Source organism: Piliocolobus tephrosceles, chromosome 9, assembly GCF_002776525.5.
Source record: "Piliocolobus tephrosceles isolate RC106 chromosome 9, ASM277652v3, whole genome shotgun sequence".
NCBI classification, from domain to species: domain Eukaryota; kingdom Metazoa; phylum Chordata; class Mammalia; order Primates; family Cercopithecidae; genus Piliocolobus; species Piliocolobus tephrosceles.
The window spans coordinates 69,754,579-69,768,588 of record NC_045442.1 but is presented as its reverse complement, the minus strand read 5'-3'; positions in this window follow the sequence as shown (position 1 = coordinate 69,768,588).

Sequence of the window (14,010 nt, the reverse complement as noted above, 5' to 3'; positions counted from 1 at the left end):
TTTTTTTTTTTTTTTTTTTTTTTTTTTTGAGATGGAGTCTTGTTCTGCTGCCCAGGCTGGAGTGCAGTGGCCTAATCTCAGCTCACTGCAGCCTCCACCTCTCAGGTTCAAGCAATTCTCCTGCCTCAACCTCCCAAGTAGTGGAGATTACAGGTGCCCGCCAGCATGCCTGGCTAATTTTTGTATTTTTAGTAGAGACAAGTTTTTGCCATGTTGGCCAGGCTGGTCTTGAACTCCTGACCTCAGGTGATCTGCCCGCCTCGGCTTCCCAAAGTGCTGAGATTACAGGCATGAGCCACCATGCCCAGCCCCTATAACATTTTTTGATTTAAAGTCTGTCTATCTTGTCTGATATTACTATAGCCTCCCCTGCTGTCTTTTGGTTACTATTTGCATGTAGTGTCTTTTTCCGTCTTTTAACTTTTAATTTGTTTGTGTCTTTGGATCAAATTTGAGTGTTTTGTAGACAGCATAAAGTTGGATTTTTGTTTGTTTGTTTTGAGATGGAGTCTCACTGTGTTGCCAGACTGGTGTGCAGTGGAGCAATCTTGGCTCACTGCAACCTCTTCTTCTCAGGTTCAAGTGATTCTGCCTCAGCCTCCCTAGTAACTGAGACTACAGGTGTGTGTCACTAAGCCCAGCTAATTTTTTGTATTTTTAGTTGAGATGGGGTTTCACCCTGTTGGCCAGGATGGTCTCGATCTCTTGACCTTGTGATCCTCCCACCTCAGCCTCCCAAGGATTTTTTAAAAATCCATTTTGCCAGTCTTTGTCTTTTTTTTTTTTTTTTTTTTTTTTTTGAGATGGAGTCTTGTTCTGTGGCCCAGGCTGGAGTGCAGTGGTGTGATCTCGGCTCACTGCAAGCTCCACGTCCCGGGTTCACGCCATTCTCCTGCCTCAGCCTCCCGAGTAGCTGGGACCACTGGTGCCCACCACCACACCGGCTAATTTTTTGTATTTTTAGTAGAGATGGGGTTTCACCATGTTAGCCAGGATGGTCTCCTGGCCTCGTGATCTGCCCACCTTGGCCTCCCAAAGTGCTGGGATTTATACCTGTAAGGTGTGAGCCACCAAGCCTGGCCCAGTCTTTGTCTTTTGATTAGAAAGTTTAATCCCAGCTGGGCGTGGTTGCTCACACCTGTAATTCCAGCACTTTGGGAGGCTGAGGCCAGCGCATCACTTGAGGTCAGGACTTCAAGACTGGCCTAGCCAACATGGTGAGACCCCGTCTTTACAAAAAATACAAAAATTAGCTGGTTGTGGTGGCATGTGCCTATAATCCTAGTTAGTCAGGAGGCTGAGGTGGGAGAATTGCTTGAACCCAGGAGGTGGAGGTTGCAGCGAGCTGAGATCATGCCCCTACAATCCAGCCTGGGCTACAGAGTGAGACTCCATCTCAAAAAAAAAAAAAAAAAAAAAAAAAAGAAATGTAATCTATTTAAATTTTTTTTTTTCTTTTGAGACAGAGTCTTGCTATGTGTCCCAGGCTGGAGTGCAATGGCCGGATCTCAGCTCACTGCAAGCTCCGCCTCCCAGGTTCACGCCATTCTCCTGCCTCAGCCTCCTGAGTAGCTGGGACTACAGGCGCCCACCACCTCGCCCGGCTAGTTTTTTGTATTTTTTAGTAGAGACGGGGTTTCACTGTGTTAGCCAGGATAGTCTCAATCTCCTGACCTCATGATCCGCCCGTCTGGGCCTCCCAAAGTGCTGGGATTACAGGCTTGAGCCACTGCCCCCGGCCATCTATTTACATTTAAAGTAATTACTGATAAGAACTTCTGTTGTATTGGTATTTGTTCTCCATATGGCTTATTGCTTTTTTGTCCCTTATTTCCTGCATTACTGTCTTTTGTGTTTAGTTGTTTTGTAGTGAAACAACAAATTTAAATGTACATTAAACAACATTTAAATGTAGTGAAACATTTAAATTCATTTCCCTTTGTTTTGTGTATATTGTATAGCTATTTTCTTTGTGGTTACCATTGGGATTACATTTAACATCCTAAAGTAATAACACTAAATTTATGCCAGCTTCAATGATGTATACAAACTCTTCTAACAGCTGTGTCCTCACCTTTTTGGTTGATGTCACAAAATTACATATTTTTATGTTGTGTGCTCCACAACATAAACTAATTCTTTTAAATGCATTAGTTTCTTAAATTACATAGAATACAAAATTTGGAGTTACAAACCAAAATTACAGTCATACTAGCGTTTAACGTATTTGTCTCAAATCATGTAGAAAACCAAAAGTATCGTTACAGACTAATATTACAATAACACTAGCTTTTATAATTGCCCATATATTTACCCTTTATTGAGATCTTTATTTCTTCATGTGGCTTCAAGTTACTGTCTAGTCTCCTTGCATTTCATCCTGCAGGACTAGGACTTCTTTGACCATTTCTTGTAGGGCAGGTCTAGTGGTAATGAACTTTCCCAGCTTTTATCTAGGAATATGTAAATTTCCTCATCACTTATGAAGGATGGTTTTGCCAGATACAGGATTCTTGGGTTGACAATTTTTTTTTTCTTTTAGCACTTTAAATATATCATCTTATTCTTTCTGATGAGAAATCTGCTGAAAATCTTTTTAAGAACATCTAGGCTGGGCACGGTAGCTCACGCCTGTAATCCCAGCACTTTGGGAGGCCGAGGCGGGCGGATCACAAGGTCAGGAGATCGAGACTATCCTGGCCAACATGGTGAAACCCTGTCTCTACTAAAAATACAAAAATTAGCCGGGCGTGGTGGCAGGCGCCTACAATCCCAGCTACTCGGGAGGCTGAGGCAGGAGAATGGCGTGAACCCGGGAGGCGGAGCTTGCAGTGAGCTGAGATCTGGCCACTGCACTCCAGCCTGGGCGACAGAGCGAGACTCCATCTCAAAAAAAAAAAAAAATCTTGTATGTGGTAAATCACTTCTGTCTTGCTGATTTCAGGATTCTCTCTTTGGATTTAGAAAGTTTGATTAAAGGCCAGGCATGGTGGCTCACATCTGTAATCCCAGCACTTTCAGAGGCCAAGGCAGGTGGATCACGAGGTCAGGAGATCAAGACCAACCTGGCTAACACGGTGAAATCCTGTCTCTACTAAAAATACAAAAAAGTAGCAGGGCGTGGTGGCACGCACCTGTAGTCCCAGCTACTTGGGAGGCTGAGGCAGGAGAATGGCATGAACCTGGGAGGCGGAGCTTGCAGTGAGTCTCCGTCTTAAAAAAAAAAAAAAAAAAAAAAAAATTTTGATTGATTAAAATGTGTCTTAATGTGGCTCTCTTTAAGTTCATCTACTTGGAGTTCATTGAGCTGCTTGGGTGTTTATATTCATGTCTTACAGAACTTAGGAAGCTTTTAAGCCATTATTTCTTCAAATATTTTCTCTTCCTCTTTCTTGTCCTTTAGAATTCCCATAATGTGTATGATGGTCCACTTGATGGTGTTTGACCGGTCCCTTAGGCTCTGTTCTCTTTTCCTCAATCTTTTTTCTTTCTGTTCTTCAGACTCAGTTTCCATTGTCCTGTTTCCAAGTTGACTTACTCTTTTTTTGCTTGTTTAAATCTGCCTTTGAATTCTGCTAGTGAATTATTGCATTTCAGTTATTGTATTTTTCAGCTCCAAAATATTTTTGGTTTCTTTTTAGGTTTTCTATCTCTTTATTGATATTTCTATTTTCTTCATACATCATTTTCTTGACTTTTTCCATATCTTCCTTTAGTTTTTTGATCATCTCTTTTAGTTTTTTGAGATAGGGCCTCACTCCTATCACACAGGCTAGAGTGCAGTGGCACAACCACAGCTTAACTGCAGCCTCGACTTAACTTGGCTCAGTTGATTCTCCCATGTCAGACTCCGAGTAGCTGGGACTACAGGTGTGTGCCACCACGTCCAGCTAATTTTTTGTATTTTTTAGTAGAGATGGGGTTTCACTGTGTTGCCCAGGCTGGTCTCAAACTCCTGGGCTCAAGTGATCTGCCTACCTTGGCTTCCCAAAGTGTTGGGATTACAGGCATGAGCCACCATGCCTGGTCTGATATCTTTAAGACAGTTTTTTGTTTCTGTGTTTTGAGACAGGGTCTCACTCTGTCACCAAGGCTGGAGAGCAGTGGCACAATCAAAGCTCACTGCAGCCTCAAACTCCTGGGCTCAAAGTGAGCCTCCTACCTCAACCTCCCAAGTAGCTAGTTAGGACTACAGACAGAGGCCACTGCACCTGGCTGGCTTATTTTTAAATTCTTTTTTTTTTAAGAGACGGGGTCTTACTGTGTTGCCCAGGCTGCTCTTGAACTCGCAGCCTCAAGTGATCCTCTTGCCTTGACCTCCCAAAGTGCTGGAATTATAGGCATGAACTACCACACCCAGCCTTTAAGACAGGTTTTAAAATTTTTTTGTGTAATAGATCTGTTACCAGGTCTTTTTTTAGAGACAGTTTCTGTTTATTTTTGCCTTTGATTGGGGATAGTTTCCTGTTTCTTTGTATGCCTTGTGATTTTTTGCATTGAAAATTATACATTTGGGTTTAATAATATGGTAACTCTGAAAACCGGATTCTCCCCTTTCCGCAGGGTTTGCTATTTTTTGTTACTGTATTTGTTTATTGTTTTTGGGTTTTGTTTTTTTTTTTATTGTTGTATGCTGTCTCTGTGCCAAGGACCATACTGAAGTATACACTTAAGGTCTTCTCAGGTCTTTTTGAGCCTGTACCTTTCCCTAGGTGTGGGTGGCCACTTTCTAATTTTCCCCATATATGTATGTCCTTGTCTTTAATGTCTGTACCCCAAAGGGAGAAAAAGAAAAATGAAGGGTAGGGGTAAAGACAGACCTTTCAATCCCCTAAAAGTCACTTCACCTGAAGAGGGAGAGACTTGCAACAATTGGGGGAGGTGCAACAATGGCCCCTGCTTCTTTGTCTGTACCCCTGTGATCAGAAGCAGTGTTCAGGAATCAGCACAGATATCTCATATTTGGAGGATAGGATCCTTTTTTGCCTACCCTGGCTCCCACAGGCTATCTGCAGGCTCCTACAGGAACAAATGCACACTTGCCTCCCACAGGATGGGTAGCTGCTACTGTGTTAAGAGCAAAAATTGAAATTAATAGTCCAAATTGCCATCCAGGTCTTCCTCTGGAAGTTGCAAACCTTCAATAGACTCCAGAATTCCAAAATGGTTACCTCAGACAACCTTGGTGTGGAAGAAGATTTCTGGTACTTCCTACTCTGTCTGCCATCTTCCCAGAGTCCTTTCCCAAGCAACGTATTTTTAAGCTTTTAAAAATATGAGCTATAATTCATATATACAATTCACCCTTTTAAAGTGTACATTTCAGCTGTGCATAATCCCAGCACTTTGGGAGGCCAGAGCGGGAGGATTCCTTGAGCCCAGGAGTTTGAGACCAACCTGGGCAAGATGGCAAGACCCCCGTTGCTACAAAAAATTAATTAAAAAAATTAGCTGTGTGTGGTGGTGCCTACCTGTGGTTCTAGCTGCTTGGGAGGCCAAGGCAGGAGGATGGATCATTTGAGCACAGGAGTTCGAGGTGACAGTGGGCTATGATTGTGCCATTGCACTCCAGCCTAGGTGACAAAGTGAGGCCCCCGTCTCTAAAAAATAATGTGTACAATTCAGTGGTTCTCAGCATATTCACAAATTTGTGCAATCATCACCACAATCAAGTTTTGAACATTTTCCTCACCCCAAAAAAGAAACCCCTTACCCAATCAGTAGTCATTCCTCATTCCTCACCCTCCTACCCAGTCCCTGTCAACCACTAATCTACTTTCTGTCTCTATGGATTTGGCTATTCTGGACTTTCCTAATACTGGAATCTTACAATATGTAGCCCTTTGTGTCTGACTTCTTTCATTTAGCATACTGTTTCTATGGTTCATCTGTGATACAGCATGAATCAGTACTTCATTCTGTTTTGTGGCTGGTTATATTGCTTTTTTTTTTTTTTTTTTTTTTTTTTTTTTGAGGCGGAGTCTTGCTCTGTCGCCCAGACTGGAGTGCAGTGGCCGGATCTCAGCTCACCGCAAGCTCCGCCTCCCGGATTTACGCCATTCTCCTGCCTCAGCCTTCCGAGTAGCTGAGACTACAGGCGCCCGCCACCTCGCCCGGCTAGTTTTTGTATTTTTAGTAAGACGGGGTTTCACCGTGTTAGCCAGGATGGTCTCCATCTCCTGACCTCGTGATCCGCCCGTCTCGGCCTCTCTAAGTGCTGGGATTACAGGCTTGAGCCACAGCGCCCGGCCTTATTGCTTTTTTTTCTTTTCTTCAGACAGAGTCTTGCTGTGTTGCCCAGGCTGGGGTGCAGTAGCACGATCTTGGCTCACTGAAACCTCTGCCTCCCGGGTTCAAGCAATTCCCCTGCCTCAGCCTCCTGAGTAGGTGGGATTACAGGTGCGTGCCACCATGCCCGGCTAATTTTTTGTATTTTTGGTAGAGATGGGGTTTCACCATGTTGGCCAGGCTGGTCTCAAACTCCTGGTCTCAAGTGATCTGCCTGCCTTGACCTCCCAAAGTGCTGGGATTACAGGCATGAGCCAGTACGCCTGGCCAGTTATATCACATTTTTAAAAATTCATTCATCAGTTGATGGGCATCTGGGTGTTTTTCAACTTTTGGCTATTATGAGTAATGCTATTGTGAACATTCATGTTTAAGTTTTTGTGTGGACCTATGTTCCCAACTATCTTGGCTGTACATTTAGGGGTAGAATTGCTGAACCATCACCTAAGGTCAGGAGTTCAAGACCAGCCTGGCCAACATGGTGAAACCCTGTCTCTATTAAAAATACAAAAATTAGGCTGGGCACAGTGGCTCACATCTGTAATCCCAGCACTTTGGGAGGCCTAGGCAGGTGAATCACAAGGTCAGCAGTTCGAGACCAGCCTGGCCAACACAGTGAGACAATTCTGTCTCAAATGAAAAGAATTGCTGGATCATATGATATATCTATGTTTAACTTTTTTTTTTTTTTTTAAGAGACGGAGTCTTGCTTTGTCTCCCAAGCTGGAGTGTAGTGGCGCCATTTTGGCTCACTGCAACCTCCATCTCCCAGGTTCAAGCAGTTCTCCTGCCTCAGCCTCCCAAGTAGCTGGGATTACAGGCACACACCACCACACACCTGGCTAATTTGTGTGTGTGCGTTTTAGTAGAGACGGAGTTTCACCGTATTGCCCAGGCTGATCTAGAACTCCTGAGCTCAGGCAATCCCCCCACCTTGGCCTCCCAAAGTGCTAGGATTACAGGCATGAGCCACTGCACTCGGCCGGTGTTTAAACTTTTTGAGGGTCTGCCAAACTGTTTACTGAGGTGGCTGTACCATATTATAATCCTATCAACAATAAAGTTTTGAAACTGGGGGTTAATCTGATTAGATCCACAAAAAGTCTGCCCTGCAATTTGGTCATTTGCCTTTTGTTTTTTTCTATGTAGCTGAAGACCACACCATTTAACCTCTGCTGGCTTCCTATATAATCTATAAATAACATGTGTCACCATGGTAACGGTCACTTAAGTTGCTTTTCAGGAACTTGGGGCAGCTCCTCTCCAGTTCAAACTGTTTGCGACCACTGACCCTTCAACCAGGCCTGAGCAAATGCCAAAGAGGTAGCCTTTTGACATCACAGGCTAAACACTCCACCTTCAGATGATGCTAATGTCACCATTTTCTGAACAGTCATCCTATGAAGTGCCATGAATCCTGACTACACTTGTGCAGATCACTGGATGATTCATTTTCCCCCACTGCCAATCACCTTTCCCCATGCCTTAGACCACCCCGCTTCTCTAACCCATAAACATCCCTATGCCTTATTTTCGGGAGGCAGATATGAGAGCTATTTACCTGCCCCCTTGCTGGGCCGCCTTGTGAATAAATCTTTTCTCTTTTGCAAAATGTGTCATCACAGTGATTGGTTTACCCAGCACGGGCAGAACAAACCTGGTTGATAATTTCTTCTCATCCTCGCCAACACTTACTATCATTGCCTATGTTTTTCACTATAGCCATGCTGGTGGATATGAAGTGGAATCTGATTGTGATTTTCATTTCATTTCCCTTGTGACTAATGAGCATATTTTTTTGTGCTTATTGATTATTTGCATATCTTCTTTAAAAAAATATCTATTCAAATACTTTGCCCATTTTTAATTTGGGTAATTTGTATTTCTGTTGAGTTGTAAAAGTTGTTTATGTATTTTGGATAGTAGACTCTTACCAGATACACAAGTCACAAAATATTTTCTCCCATTCCATCGGTTGGCTTTTGTTTTCTTGATGGTGTCTTTTGATGTACAAAATTTTTAAATTATTTTTTCTTCAAGACTTAAAACATTTTAATTGATACAATTGTACATATTTATGGGGACAGTATAATGTTGTGATACATGTACACAATATGTAACAAATTAGGGTAATTAACATATCCATCATCTCAGTCATCTTTTTTTGTGATGAGAAGATTCAAAATCCTCTCTTCTAGCCATTTTGAAATATGCAGTATATTACCATGAACTATAATCACCATTCAGAGCAATGGAATACTAGAACTTATTCTTCCTATCAACTGTAACTTTGTATCCATTGACTGGCCTCTCCCTGTCCTCCCTCTTCCCTCCCCTTCCCAACCTCTGGTAACCACTATTTATTCTCTACTTCTATTAGATCAACATTTTAAGGCCAGGTGCAGTGGCTCACATCTGTAATCCATCCCAGCACTTTGGGAGGCTGACATGGGTGGATCACTTGGAGACAGGAATTTGAAACTAGCCTGGCCAACATGGTGAAACCCCATCTCTACTAAAAATAGAAAAAATAGCCAGGTGTGGTGGCATGCGCCTGTAATCCCACTACTCAGGAGGCTGAGGCATGAGAATTGCTTGAACCTGGAAGGTGAAGGTTGCAGTGAGCCGAGACCTTGCCACTGCACTCCAGCCTGGGTGACAGAGCGAGACTCAGCCTCAAAAAAAAAAAAAAAAAAAAAAATTAGGATTCCACATATGAATGAGATATGCAATATTTGTCTTTCTGTGCCTAGCTTATTTCACTTAATGATCTCTAGGCTCATTCAAGTTGTTCCAAATGACAGGATTTCATTCTTTTTTTATGGCTGAATAGTATTCCATTGTGTAAATTTACCACATATTCATTCATCTGTTGATGGACACTTAGGTTGATTCCATGTTTTGGCCATCGTGAATAGTGCTGCAATAAACATGGGTGTGCAGACATCTTTTTGACATACTGATATCATATCCTTTGGATATATGGGATTGTTAGTTCATATGGTAGTTCTGTTTTTAATTTTTTTAGGAACCCTCTACTATTTTCCACAGTGGCTGTACCAATTTACATTCTCACCAACAATGCACTGGATAATGAAGGTTCAGTCAACAACAGACTACATATATGACAGTAGTTCCATAACATTATAACACAGCTGAAAAATTCCTATCACTTAGTACTTACTAATGCTAGACTTTTTATCATTATTTTAGAGTATACTCCATCTACTTATTGAAAAGAAGTTAACTATAAAAAGTCTAAGGTGGCCGGGCACGGTGGCTCAAGCCTGTAATCCCAGCACTTTGGGAGGCCGAGACGGGCGGATCATGAGGTCAGGAGATCAAGACCATCCTGGCTAACACGGTGAAACCCCGTCTCTACTAAAAATACAAAAAACTAGCCGGGCAAGGTGGCGGGCGCCTGTAGTCCCATCTACTCCGGAGGCTGAGGCAGGAGAATGGCGTGAACCCGGGAGGCGGAGCTTGCAGTGAGCTGAGATCCGGCCACTGCACTCCAGCCCAGGAGACACAGCAAGACTCCGTCTCAAAAAAAAAAAAAAAAAAAAAGAGTCTAAGGTAGGACCTTCAGGAGGTATTCCAGAAGAGGGCATTGTTCTAGGAGATGACAGCTCCATGTGTGTTAGGCCCCTGAAGACCTTCCAGTGGGATGAGATGTGCAGGTGGAAAACATGTTGATTATCCTGAGACTGTGTAGACTTAGGCTAATGTGTGTATTTGTGTCTTTGTTTTTTTTATTTTTGGAGGCAGGGTCTTGCTCTGTCACCCAGGTTGGAGTGCAGTGGTGGAATAATTGCTCACTGCAGCCTTGACTCCTGGCCTCAAGCGATCCTCCTGCCTCAGCGTCCCAAGTAGCTGGGACTACAGGCTTTTGCCATCACACCACGCTAATTTTTAAGTTTTTTGAAGAGACGTGGTCTCACCATGTCACCCCAGACTGATAACTCCTGGACTCAAGCAGTCCTCTTACCTCGGCCTCCCAAAGTGCTGGGATTACAGGCCAGAGCCACCACACCTGACCTGTGTCTTAGTTTTTAACAAAGGTCAAAAAGTAAACAATTATTTATTTATTTATTGATTGATTGATTGATTGATTGATTGATTGAGATAGAGTCTCGCTCTGTCGCCCAGGCTAGAGTGCAGCGGCATGATCTCTGCTCACTGCAAGCTCCTCCTCCCGGGTTCACGCCATACTTCTGCCTTAGCCTCCTGAGTAGCTGGGACTACAGGCGCCCGCCACCACACCCGGCTAATTTTTTCTATTTTTAGTAGAGACGGGGTTTCACCATATTAGCCAGATGGTCTCAATCTCCTGACCTTATAATCCACCTGCCTCGGCCTCCCAAAGTGCTGGGATTACAGGCGTGAGCCACCTGTAAAAATATGGTATAAAAGATAAATAGTATACCTGTAGAAGGCCTGTAAAAAATAATTTTTAAAAAACTTATAAGGACGTACAGAAAATATTTTTGTATAGCTGTAAGAGTCAAAAAGTTAAGAAGTTTAGGCTGAGTGCAGTGGCTCATGTGTGTAGTCTCAGCACTTAGGGAGGCCAAGGCAGGTGGATCACTTGAGCCCAAGAATTCAAGACCAGCCTGAGTAACATGGTGAAACCCCATCTTTACAAAAAAATACAAAAAGGCAGGAGGTTTGCTTGAGCCCAAGGAGATTGAGGCCGCAGTGAGCCATGATCATGCCACTGCACTCCAGCCAGGGTGACAGAACGAGACCCTAACTCCAAAGAAAAAAAAAAAATGTTTAGGAAGCAAAAATGTTACAGTAAGCTAAAGTAAATGTATTATTTAAAAGTTTTAAAATAAATTTAGTGTAGCCTAATTATATAGTGTTTATTAAGTCTGCAGTAGTATACAGTTATGTCGTAGGCCTTCACAATTCACTCACTACTCATTCCTTCACTCACCCAGAGCAACTTCTAGGCCAGCAAGTGCCATTCATTATGAGTGCCTTCTACAGGTGTACTATTTATCTTTTATACCATATTTTTACTGTACTTTTTTTATGTTTAGATACACAAGTATTTACCATTGTGTTAAAACTGCCTACAGTATTCGGTATAGTAACATGCCATTCCTGTTTGTTGCCTAGAAGCAATAGGATATACTCCATATGACTTAGGTATGTGGTAGGCTATGCTATCTATGTTTGTGTAGATACACTATTTGCATCTCCCTCATGTTTAGTGATGTTGAACACTTTTTCATAAATCTCTTGGCCATCTGTACACTTTCTTTCGAGAAATATCTATTTAGATCTTTTGCCCATTTTAAAATCAGATTATTTGTGGGGGTTTTTGTTTTTTGCATTTTTTTTTTTTTTTTTTGGTGTTGAGTTTCTTATATATTCTGGATATTAACCCCTTGTCAGATGCATAGTTTGTAAATATTTTCTCCCATTCTATATACTGTCTCTTCAATCTATTGATTGTTTCCTTTGCTGTGCAGAAGCTTTTTTAGTTTAATGTAATCCCACTTGTCTATGTTTGTTGTTGTTGTTGCCTGTGTTTTGAGGGTTATCCAAAAATTCCTTGCTCAGACCAATGTCAAAAGTATTTTTTCCCTGTGTGTGTGTTTTTTTTTTTCTAATAGTTTAATAGTTTCAGGTCTTATGCTTAAATATTTTATCCCCTTTGAGGCTATTTTTGTAAATGGTGAGAGATAGGGGTCTAGTTTTATTCTTCTGCACGTGGATAGTCAATTTTTGTGATACATCACACTAACAGAACAAAGGATAAAAGCCATAGGATAATCTCAGTAGACGCGGAAAAAGCATTTGGTAATGTTCAACATCCCTTCATGACCAAACAAAACAAAACTCTCAACAAATTAGATGTGGAAGGAACATACCTCAGTACAATAAAGACCATGTATGACAGACCCACAGCTAACATACTTAATGAGGACATGTTGAAAGCTTTTTCTCTAAAATCTGGAACAAGACAAGGATAGCCACTTTCACTACTTCTAGTCACATAGTACTGGAAGTCCTAGCCAGAGTAATTAGGCAAAAGAAAGAAACAAGGGCATCTAAATTGGACAGAAAGAAGTCAAACTTCCTGTCTGCAGATGACATGAACTTATACACAGAAAACCCTAAAGATTCCACCAAAAAACTGCTGGAAGTAATAAATTCATTAAGTTGCAGGATACAAAAGCAGCATACAAAAATCAGTAGCATTTCTATATACCAATAGTGAACTGTCTAAAAAAAAGCAATCCCATTCACAATTACGACAAAAAAAAAGTATCCTATGTCCATGGATTAGAATAATTAACACTGCTAAAATGTTCATATTTCAAAAGTGCTCTACAGATTCAACACAGTCTCTATCAACATTGCAATGACATTCTTCACAGAAATAGAAAACCCTCAAATTTATAGTTTTAGTTCTTATATTTAGGTCTTTAGTCCACTTTGAGTTATTTTTTGTACATGGTGTGAGGTAAGGGTCCAAATTCATTCTTTGAATGTGGACATTGTTTTTCCTTGTACCATTTGTTTAAAAGACTGTATTACCGCCCTCCCTCCCACATCCCATTAGATCATCTTGGCACTCTTGTTAAAAATCAATTGACCATAAATGTAAGAGTTTATTTCTGAACTCTCAATTCAATTGATTCTTTTGATCTATATGGCTGTCTTTATGACTTTATTATTGTCTTCATTACTTGATTACTGCAACTTTGTAGAAAGTTTTGAAATTGGAAAGTGTGAGTCTTCCAACTGTTCTTCTGTTTCAAGATTGTTTTGGCTACTGTGGGTCCTTTGCATTTCCATATGAATTTTAGGATAAGCTTGTTAATTTCTGGAAAAAAAAAAGTTGGGATTTTAATAGTGATTGCTCTCAATCTGTAGATCAATTTGAGGATGAGCAATACATTTGATTGTTTTATTGAGTGTCAGAAATATGTTGACTTTGGAAGTAACAAATTAGCTAATTAGAAACATGTCTTTTGGAGTAATGAGAAAGGAATTTGTTGAGCTAGTGCATCATTTAGTGGAGGCCTTTGAAACTCAGACCAAGGCATTTGAATTTTATTAGAAAGAGATTTTTATAAGTTTTTTTTCCCTGAAATTGGTTTGCATATGTAGATGATTTTATTATGATTCCAGTACTATTATATTTTCTATACCATTAAAGAGGGCTTTTGCCATACACAAGTGGATGTTTTAAATCAGTCAAAAAGTATTGAATGCCTTTCAAATAGAGTGGCCACTGCTAAGCACTGTAGGAGAATAAAAGAACTGTAACACACACACACACGGGAGGCTGAGGCGGGAGGGTCACATGAACCCAGGAGGCGGAGGTTGCAGTGAGCCGAGATCACGCCACTGAACTCCAGAGCAAGACTGTCTCAATTAAAAAAAAAAAAAAAAAAGGCCAGGCATGGTGGCTCATGCCTGTAATCCCAGCACTTTGGGAGGCAGAGGTGGGTGGATCACCTGAGGTTAGGAGTTCAAGACCAGCCTGGTCAACATGGCCCTGACTCTACTAAAAATACAAAAATTAGCCAGGCATGGTGATGGGTGCCTGTAATCCCAGCTACTCCGCTGGCTGAGGCAAAAGAATCACTTGACCCCAGGAGGTGGAGGTTGCAGTGAACCCAGATTGCGCCACTGCACTCCAGGCTGGGCTACAGAGTGAGACTCCATCTTTAAAAAAAAAAAAAAAGAAAAAAAAAGAAA